Consider the following 8777-nt stretch of genomic DNA (forward strand, 5'->3'; position numbering starts at 1 on the left):
AATCAGCTCAGTGGAAAATTTAACAGATTTCCAAATCGGCAGGTGCCTTAAGCCAGAAGGGTTCAAAAGGGTAATCGGCGCACAAATGCATCACTTCTCTGATGCAAGCCAAAAGGGGTTTGGTACAGCTACTTACCTCAGACTCAAAAATGACAAGGAAGAGATACATGTTTCATTTCTATTTGGCAAGACTAGAGTAGCCCCATTGAAACCTGTTAGAGAAAAAAGAAAAGAAGAAAAACAAGAAAAAAAATGAAAAGAAAAAGAGGATGGCTCAGGGAGTACTTGCCACTAATGCAGGAAAAACAAAATGGATCAAAAGGAAAAAAGGGTTAGAAGTGGGAGACGTAGTTATGGTTATGGACTACACCACTCCTAGAGGATCATGGGTGTTAGGGAAACTCCTTAAAACGTTTCCTGACAAGAAGGGCTTGGTTTGAGTGGTTCGCCTTCAAACCAAGACTAACATTATCGAAAGACGAATAACTAATCTATGTTTAGTGTGTGAAGAGGAAGATTAGGTTTCAGAAAGGTATTACGGGCCTTTTGGTTTATCTTTTTATTGTGTATTGGTGTTTTTTGTGTTTTATAATGGCTCCTGTAATTTAAGTTATTGTAACTGCTTTGTCTTCTGCCATGCGCAATTAGGGGCCGGCGTGTAGGAGCCAGATGTGTCATTTCTTTTTGTGCACTTGAGAGGAGGCTTGGCCTCATGTTATTGGTTAATTGCTTGTGGAAGCACCAGCCTACTTAAGCCAACACAGATAGGACTCAGGTGTGGCTGGATGGGACAAACAGTTTTTTACTGTGTGGCGAGGACTGTGGCTGTATGTAAAGGACTCTGCGGACTGTCATTGGGGCAAGTAACGCATTCACTGAAACCAATTTAACTGCTGTAAATGGATCCTGGACATTCTGGAACAAGATATCATAATAAACATCATCAGAAATAAACTCAAGCTGCATTTCTTAAAGCACACGTAAAGACCACCCGCAACAGCACCAGGTAGTGCCAGTGTATAGGGCACTGGCGCTACACTTCAATAACAATCACTAGAGATCCATCCAATCCGTTATTCATCAAATATAAACTCACTTAACTTAAGGAGGTTAAATCCAGTGTTGGGAACGTTACTTTAAAAAAGTAAATAGTTATAGTTACTGATTACTTTGTCAAATAAGTAACTCAGTTACTAACTGAGTTACAAGATCATAAAAGTAACTAATTACCAACAAAAGTAACTACTTAGTTTCTTTTTTCATTAAAGCATGCAAGAATTACTACAATAGTGAAATATAAATGACTGAACATAATAAAATGTATGTCCAAATGTTTTATATAAACCTGAATAATTTAAATAAATAAGCACTTAACAGGAGGAACTACTAACAGGAGCATTACACTTATCTAGACTATTAAAAGGTCACTGTGTGATATTTAACAAGACCCCAATCAGCTAACATTTAAAATTGCAAATAGAAACACCTGTAAAGGTTCCCGAGCCTTTAAATGGTCTCTCAGTCTAGTTAAATTACAGAAATGAATGTAATTTTGCACAGTATTCTAATTTTTCCAGCTTCACATAAATGTGTGTTTTTAGCAGCATTTCTGTTGCTGCTAATCTAGTAACGGTTAAATAAATAAATAAAATCCTTTAAAATGACACTAGAAGAGGCACAAGCCTGATGGAGGACTCACATTTACTAACTTGGGTCAGACCCGACCACAGAAGAGCTGAAGCTGGGTGGTAAACACACACAGGTAGTTCTGATAACACCTGAGCTCCATGACGTTTGAGACTGATGCATCAGTGTTACAGCGGGACTAAAGACATGATCAGAAACAGGTTACAGCTGGATGATCTAGGAAGGTAGAAGATCAGGACGTCTGCGCGGTGAACAGGTGAGCGGACCTTCGGGACGTTCCGCTGTCACGCCATGAAGGGCACGGCTGCAGACCCGCGGATTCGCTGCTGCAGATTCCCACCTGCAGCAGCGAATCCGCGGGTCTGAAGCCGTAGATATTCATCACGTCTTCCTCGTTCTTCACGGCCGTGATGCTCTTGGATGAAAACATCTGCCTCTTTAGCTCCTGATCAGCTGATGACAGCTTCAACACACCGCGCTGCTTAATGCACGCATTTTCTCATCAGTGACAGAAACGATGTTTTGTTAAAAGAAGACGTAATTAATTAGTTTGCTCGTTACAGAAAGAAATATTTTTTATTAACGTGGTTATTTTAGACGGAGTTATTCCCATCACTACTCTGTTGTGTCTCCAGCAGCAGCGACTGAGACCGTGAGGGTCTCCGCCCACCCGGCCAATCATCATGGTGTTTGTAAGTGCGTTACCGACACCTCTCTCTCCCCGGCTGCAGCTGAAGTGTGGCGGTCAGAAAGCCTCACACTGTTGCTCAACGTTCGACAGGCACACAGTAACGCACAACCTTCCGTCCCCAGTAACGGCGTTGCAACGGCGGGAAAAGTAATTAATTAGATTATTCCGTTACCTATAAAAGAACGCCGTTAGAAACGCCGTTATACTTAAACAGCGTTACTCCCAACACTGGTTAAATCATCCAGACTGGAGGCTCAGAGCATGTAAACACAAGGTGTTTCCACAGGGATGCTATAGATTTGTTAAGGGTTAACGTTCCTTAATCCCTTCAAAGGATTTGTCACAATCTAGACAGCCTCTCCAAAGCAAATCTGTTCAGCACGTTCTGACAGACCACCATTCTTCTGTCATGTTGCTGTACAGGACATTTATAGTTTTTCTATTTAAAAATAAGAAGTGTTTCATTTAAAGAGCAATACTTTCACGTTATTATTTTCCCACACTTTCTGTTTACCTGTATTTTGTTGTGTTTCAATAAAGAATGACAAATTATTTAAGTTTGGTTTTTGTTGCACACAAATATCTACAAAGCTAATGTTTACATAACAAGTATGATTGGGTTTTGAAATACAGCACTCAAGTTTATTTTAGTAAGATTTTTAAACCAAGTAAAGTTAGTAAAGAACACATTTCTATTGTCTGCTAAGAAACTGTTGGGATTTAAAATGGGCCTGTTGTACAAATAACTTGTAAATGATTATTCCTCACTTTCTAGTCGTAACCAAAGAAATTCCAGTAATTGAGCAAAAACATTTATTTTTAACACTACATTTTATAAAACAACAGGGCACAAAGTGTCGACCCATTAAAAAAAATCCGACGGTCTCTGCAGCTCTCTGGGCACCACGCCTCACTCAGCTGTCTCCGATTATCCAAATGGCTATGGAGAAAAAATAACAGGTTTGTCATAATTGTTTAAAGTACAAAACCATACATGAAGTGGTCAAGACAGGAACTTACACTTGCTGCGTTGTGTAGCTGATGTTGGAGACACACAGGTTGCCATGGTGACCTTTTAACAGATCTAAGAAAAAAATGTAATAAAAGAAAAAAACTTAAAAACTCCCAGACCTCATGTCATATTTACTAATCAGCTATGGCTGATTTATTGTTTGGATCACAGTGAGTTACACTAATTCTAATATATTTTTATTTCTATTACACATACATACTTTTTAACTGTTATTTTCACATGACTGTTATCAGGCTGTCTTGTCCTGGTTCTCATGATAATTCCCTACCTAACCCTACCCAAGAATGACTTCCCCTGTCCCGCTGGGAGGGTTTCAAACACCACCAGCATCTGTTGGAGCCTGTGGCGGGGTGCTGAGGGCCGGCTCCAGCCCAGGAATGAGCTCTCCTCGCCGGCCGGGAGGGTTTGAAACACCGCCATCCTCTCCTCTGCTGGCTGGAGACCATGGCGCGCTGTGTGGCGAACCCAGCCAGACAATGGCTAAGCGTACTGATGTTTCTCAAGGAATTTTTATTCATGTTCAGCTGGCATCCTTATTTTGAACATAAATCCACCTTTCCTTTCTTGAAACACCGTAAGAGCTAAAAAAAACAGATAAATGAAATTATAATGAGCTCTTACAAAGATGACCTTTATGCCATACAACCATTCACAATATTATTGAATCTACATTAATAGTAGGTTGAGTGAGATCAAAAATGTGCATGAACATGTTGAAAGCTAAAACCAATATTAAAACTAAGTCCAAGCATTTGAACCACACAAAGGCTAATATTAGCATGGGTGTCCACCTGGCTCTATGATTGAGATGGCTGTTACCATTGTTCTGCATTTAACCACTTTAAACACAACAACATACATAGAAAATCACATCAATCCACATTAAACACATGCATCAAACAATACCTTGTTCCCAATTCCAGCTAGGCGCTTAATTGTCAAAAGGAAGGGTATAGAGGCCCAGTCCTGTCTGTTTGGTCTTACAGCATGCTGTCAGTTTCCAAGCAAAAGTCAATTGGCCTTCTCTGCTCTCCCTTATTTCCTCTGCTGGTCCGTCAAAATAAAAGCATGCAGTACAAAACTATAAAATCAAATTAAAACCATGCAAGAACAATCACTTATTAACAGAGCCTTTCCAGAGTTACTTACACGCTGTTGTTCATTCTGTTATGGTTACCGGTGCTTGTGTTGCAATGTGAAACGCTTGGTCTCAGATTTTGTAAGAAAGATAATAAAATGTCCCCCCAAAATACGACTTAAATATATCTTCTCTTCTTCATGATACATTTAATGGCTGGTGCGACTCAGGAGCGATAGCCCGGAGAATACGGTACTGAAAACTTGCTCAAAGCTAAATGTTTTCATTACGTAAAATAAATTATAAACTTACCGATTTAATACTTTTTTAATCCAGGTACTTGTCACGAACAGGCGCTGAAAACCTCCACCTAAACTTCGTGTTAGGTTCAGGTCCATGGGTGTTCCACAGTTAGCTCCGGTAGGGTTGAAGCTAGGTGGCTACATCCGTTAGCTCGGCTCCCACCTCCGCGTTAGCTTTGGGTTAGCCAGGGTTAGCTCGTAGGTAGTTTGCCCGGGTGTCGTCAGTCGATCCCAGCCTTACAGCCCCACCCTCAGCTCCTCCTCGCTTCCCTTTTGTGGAATTGTCTGGGCTGGACGGAACCTGTGACACGGTCAAAATGGCGGTGGTGGCCACCTCCCATTATAGACAAAAAACGTGTTATTGGAGCCTATGGAATCGTTTTGTCCAGTATATGTACAGTCTATGGTCCGAATCCAGAGGAAGGATGCTTGTAAGAGCGCATTTTGAGGTCGATGACGTCACAGCGCAGAGACGAGTACTGTCCGAATTCCAAGAATCCTCATTCTCGCGTCCTCAAACACGTCCTCGCTCCACCCACATTTCGAGGATGGGTCTGATGGATCCTCACAGGAGCAAGGGTATCCCAGCATGCTTTACGCGCCGGCCGCTGGACTCGACACTCGCAACAACGGGGGACGGAGCGGGACAGCAGTACAGCTTAAAATGTAAGTTAGTTAAAAAAAATAGCGGTCAAAAAATAAAATACGTGTTAGGGCACTTTTGGTTTGTGTTTTATATAAGATCTAATACCACAAATTGTTCTTTTTCATGTAATTTAAGGCTAAAACATGCCCCACCGAAAACCAGCTTGAATGTTTAATAGGAAAAAACCCACCGTAAACTAGCTTGATCCCAGCAGGCTTTTTAAAAGAGAATAGCGGTAGAAAACTAAGCTGAAAGCGGTTCTGTTTATAGACATTTTTCGTTTGTATAGGTGCATTTTCAGCAGAAATCAGCGAGAACGAGCTTGTATGGTGGTCCCGTCATAAGTCCCGTGTGTGTGTGTTTATTTAGCGAATAAAGCTTCTCATCATTTGTTTTAAGGTTAACACCCCACCGTAAACTTGCTTGAAAGTCTAATAGGAAAAAACTCACCGTAAAAGAGCTTGCATCTTATGTAATCATGTAACGAACGCCAAAAACAACGAAAACTAAGTTTAATGTTTATTTAAGTTAATTTCTAAGAAACCACATTACTGATTTAATGTTTTTAATTTTCATTTTAGGCGGAAAAAAACACAGAACACAATTTTCATCTCCCATGTTGATAAATTAAAATATTGTTTATTGCATGTTTTATCAACTATGATTTATAATCTGACTTTGTTCTTCTGTTCCTCTCTATTCTCATCCAGAACCAGTACCTTTATCTGTAATTTCATTATGCCCACAGTGTTCTCTGTTGTTAAACGACAATAAAGCCTGCTAATTCTAATTCCCTTTGTCTGTAGGACTGCAAGTATCCAGGGTCAGGAGAGGGAGTCAGCGGAAAGCCCACTGCTGAAACCTGGCCCTGGTTTGTCCCCATGGACGAGGTGTTGGGACAGAGGCCTTCCACTATGCCTCCTGTCCTTATTGCTTCCATTCCCGAGGACACTCCAGGGCCAAGTGCAGCAGTGCGTGAGACAGAGGACAGGGAGAGTGGTGGAAGGAAGCCGGACTCCTCATCAGGGAGGAAAAGGAGAAGGGCTGATGAGCTCCTTGACCTGATCAGGGAGGACATGAGACAACAGAGGGAAGCGGAGGAGAGGAGAGAAAGAAGGATGGACAGATTTTTAGCATTGATGGAAAGGATGGCAGAGAAATGGGTTTTTTTTCTTTTAGTTTCTTCTTGTTCAGGTTCTATATATGTGTTTGAATGTTTTTGTTATTTGTTTAAATGTAATAAAATTTCTATTAATTGATAACTCTTTTTTGATCATTAACAGTTTTATTATTCAGTTTTTAACAAGTAACAACATAGTAAATAAATGGTAAGGGAACACTGTAAGGAATAAAAGTAAAGATAAAAGTAAAATATATACAGTAAACTTGGAAAGCAGGGAGTCTTTGGTGGTGTTGCTAAATCTACTGAACATGGATCATCGAGGTGGATGGAGTGCAGGAACCGAGATCCGTGGCTGAACGTTTCTGGTTGGCAAGTGGAACATCAGACAGAGTGGTCTGCAGAGGGTGCTTCTGGATGCCTCATCTCACTGACCACTGCATCGTCCATCAAAAGGGTTTGCTGGGCTGGCTCAATCGACGGCTGTCACATCACTAACATTCAGATATATGCAAAAAAGGAGATCATGAGTATAATACTTGTAACTCTAGCAGATAACAGGACTCAATGATTTTTAAACTTTAAATACAAAGGCCGGTGACGTTTACTGAGCCGTTGCAGCTCCTCAGAAACCACAAATAAAATGAAATATTGCTGTGGATCCATTTTCAACGTCGCTACTAGCTTGTTAGCTTGTTAGCCTGTTTGCCGCGTCACGGTAGCTAGGCAACTTGACCTGGGGGCGGGAATAAAAACGAGGCTAGTACTGTCCGAATTCAGAGCCGCTGACTTCCGGTTTTAGACCGGCGAGGACCCGTACTCACAAGCATCCTTCCTCTGGATTCGGACACAGCCTTTGAGCTCAGAGCTTTTTTGTCCCTGCTCTTTAGTTGTGCGGTTGAAGCTGAAGTCCTTTTAAAGCTGGTTGCCAGGTATGTGGTGGGAAGGTTGTGGACCAGGTAAGATGGGGTACCCTGTACATCTGCACACGTAGTATCTGGATGTCTAAAAACACTAGGTAAGCGTGGGTAGTACCTCCCTTGTACTGGTTTTAGAACGCCATTTTTGTAGACAAGTAAGTTAGGTTTTTCTTTCTCTTTTTTTTTCTCAAGATTAAGAGTTCAGTTAGGGTGTGTTTTGTTTTATTTATTTCATTTATTTGGTCTACCCACAGGTCCCTTCTTTTCCCCCACATTTCTTTTTTATTATCTTCAGCAAATAAACTTTTTTGCTCTTTAGCAGAACGGCCTCCTCCATTATTGTGACTGTCATGTTGCTTCCCCCACACCCTAGACTGGGGGGGAACGTAACAGGCGCTTTCTGAGCTGAAGACGATGTGAGATTCTGGGACTCTCCTCAGACGCCACATTGGAGACAGGAACAAGCAGAATTCAGCCAAAGTTTCATCATCAGGGAACATTTTCTAAGTGACCAGTCCCTCTGAGAGACCGGGTTTGGAAAACTCTCGCTTCGGTGGAAGGAATCTTCCTGCATGCGCTCTGGTTCTGCGATGCGCTCCAAGCCCCTCTCCACATCTTCAGCTCGCTCTGTACCTTACGTACACGAGTAAAACCACCAACAGGGTGAAAAATATCAAAATATTGTAGGCAGAGACGGGCTACAACTTCTGGATCCACTTTATATTAATGGTTTTATTGATTATCTTCTTATGAAAGATAAATTTGACGTACACGAGCGACCGGTACCGGCTGCTGTCACCTGTTGTGAGCAGCGCTCTGCTGTCTGAGGGTAGGCCCCGCCCACAACGCCACGGCTGCTGCTGTGTTTTTTTTTACTGTGGGAAACGGGTAATAATGGCTCTTTGATGGGAACAGATTGCCGACCCCTGGTTTAGCTTGACGTCTGATTGATATATATATATATATATATATATATATATATATATATATATATATATATATATATATATATATATATATATATATATATATATATATATATATGTACATATATATTAATACACATAGCCATGCCCTGATGTGGGGCTGGGGGGTGCGCGGCTAAATAAGTTTGGGAACCACTGCAATAGATAAGCCACCATTACATTGTTACTAGTAGTTATTACATGGTATTATAATTTCCAGAAGCTTGCTGCTGAACACGTGACTGAAATACATAAATTGTACTGATTATATGTGACTTTAGACATGTTTAGACTAGGATGAGTGATGGTAAACCTTCACTAAACGTCATGAGTGATGAAGGAAGCCATAGAGATAAGGAGACGTGGATGCGGGAC

This window comes from Nothobranchius furzeri, chromosome 2 (assembly GCF_043380555.1).
Source record: "Nothobranchius furzeri strain GRZ-AD chromosome 2, NfurGRZ-RIMD1, whole genome shotgun sequence".
In the NCBI taxonomy this organism is placed as follows: domain Eukaryota; kingdom Metazoa; phylum Chordata; class Actinopteri; order Cyprinodontiformes; family Nothobranchiidae; genus Nothobranchius; species Nothobranchius furzeri.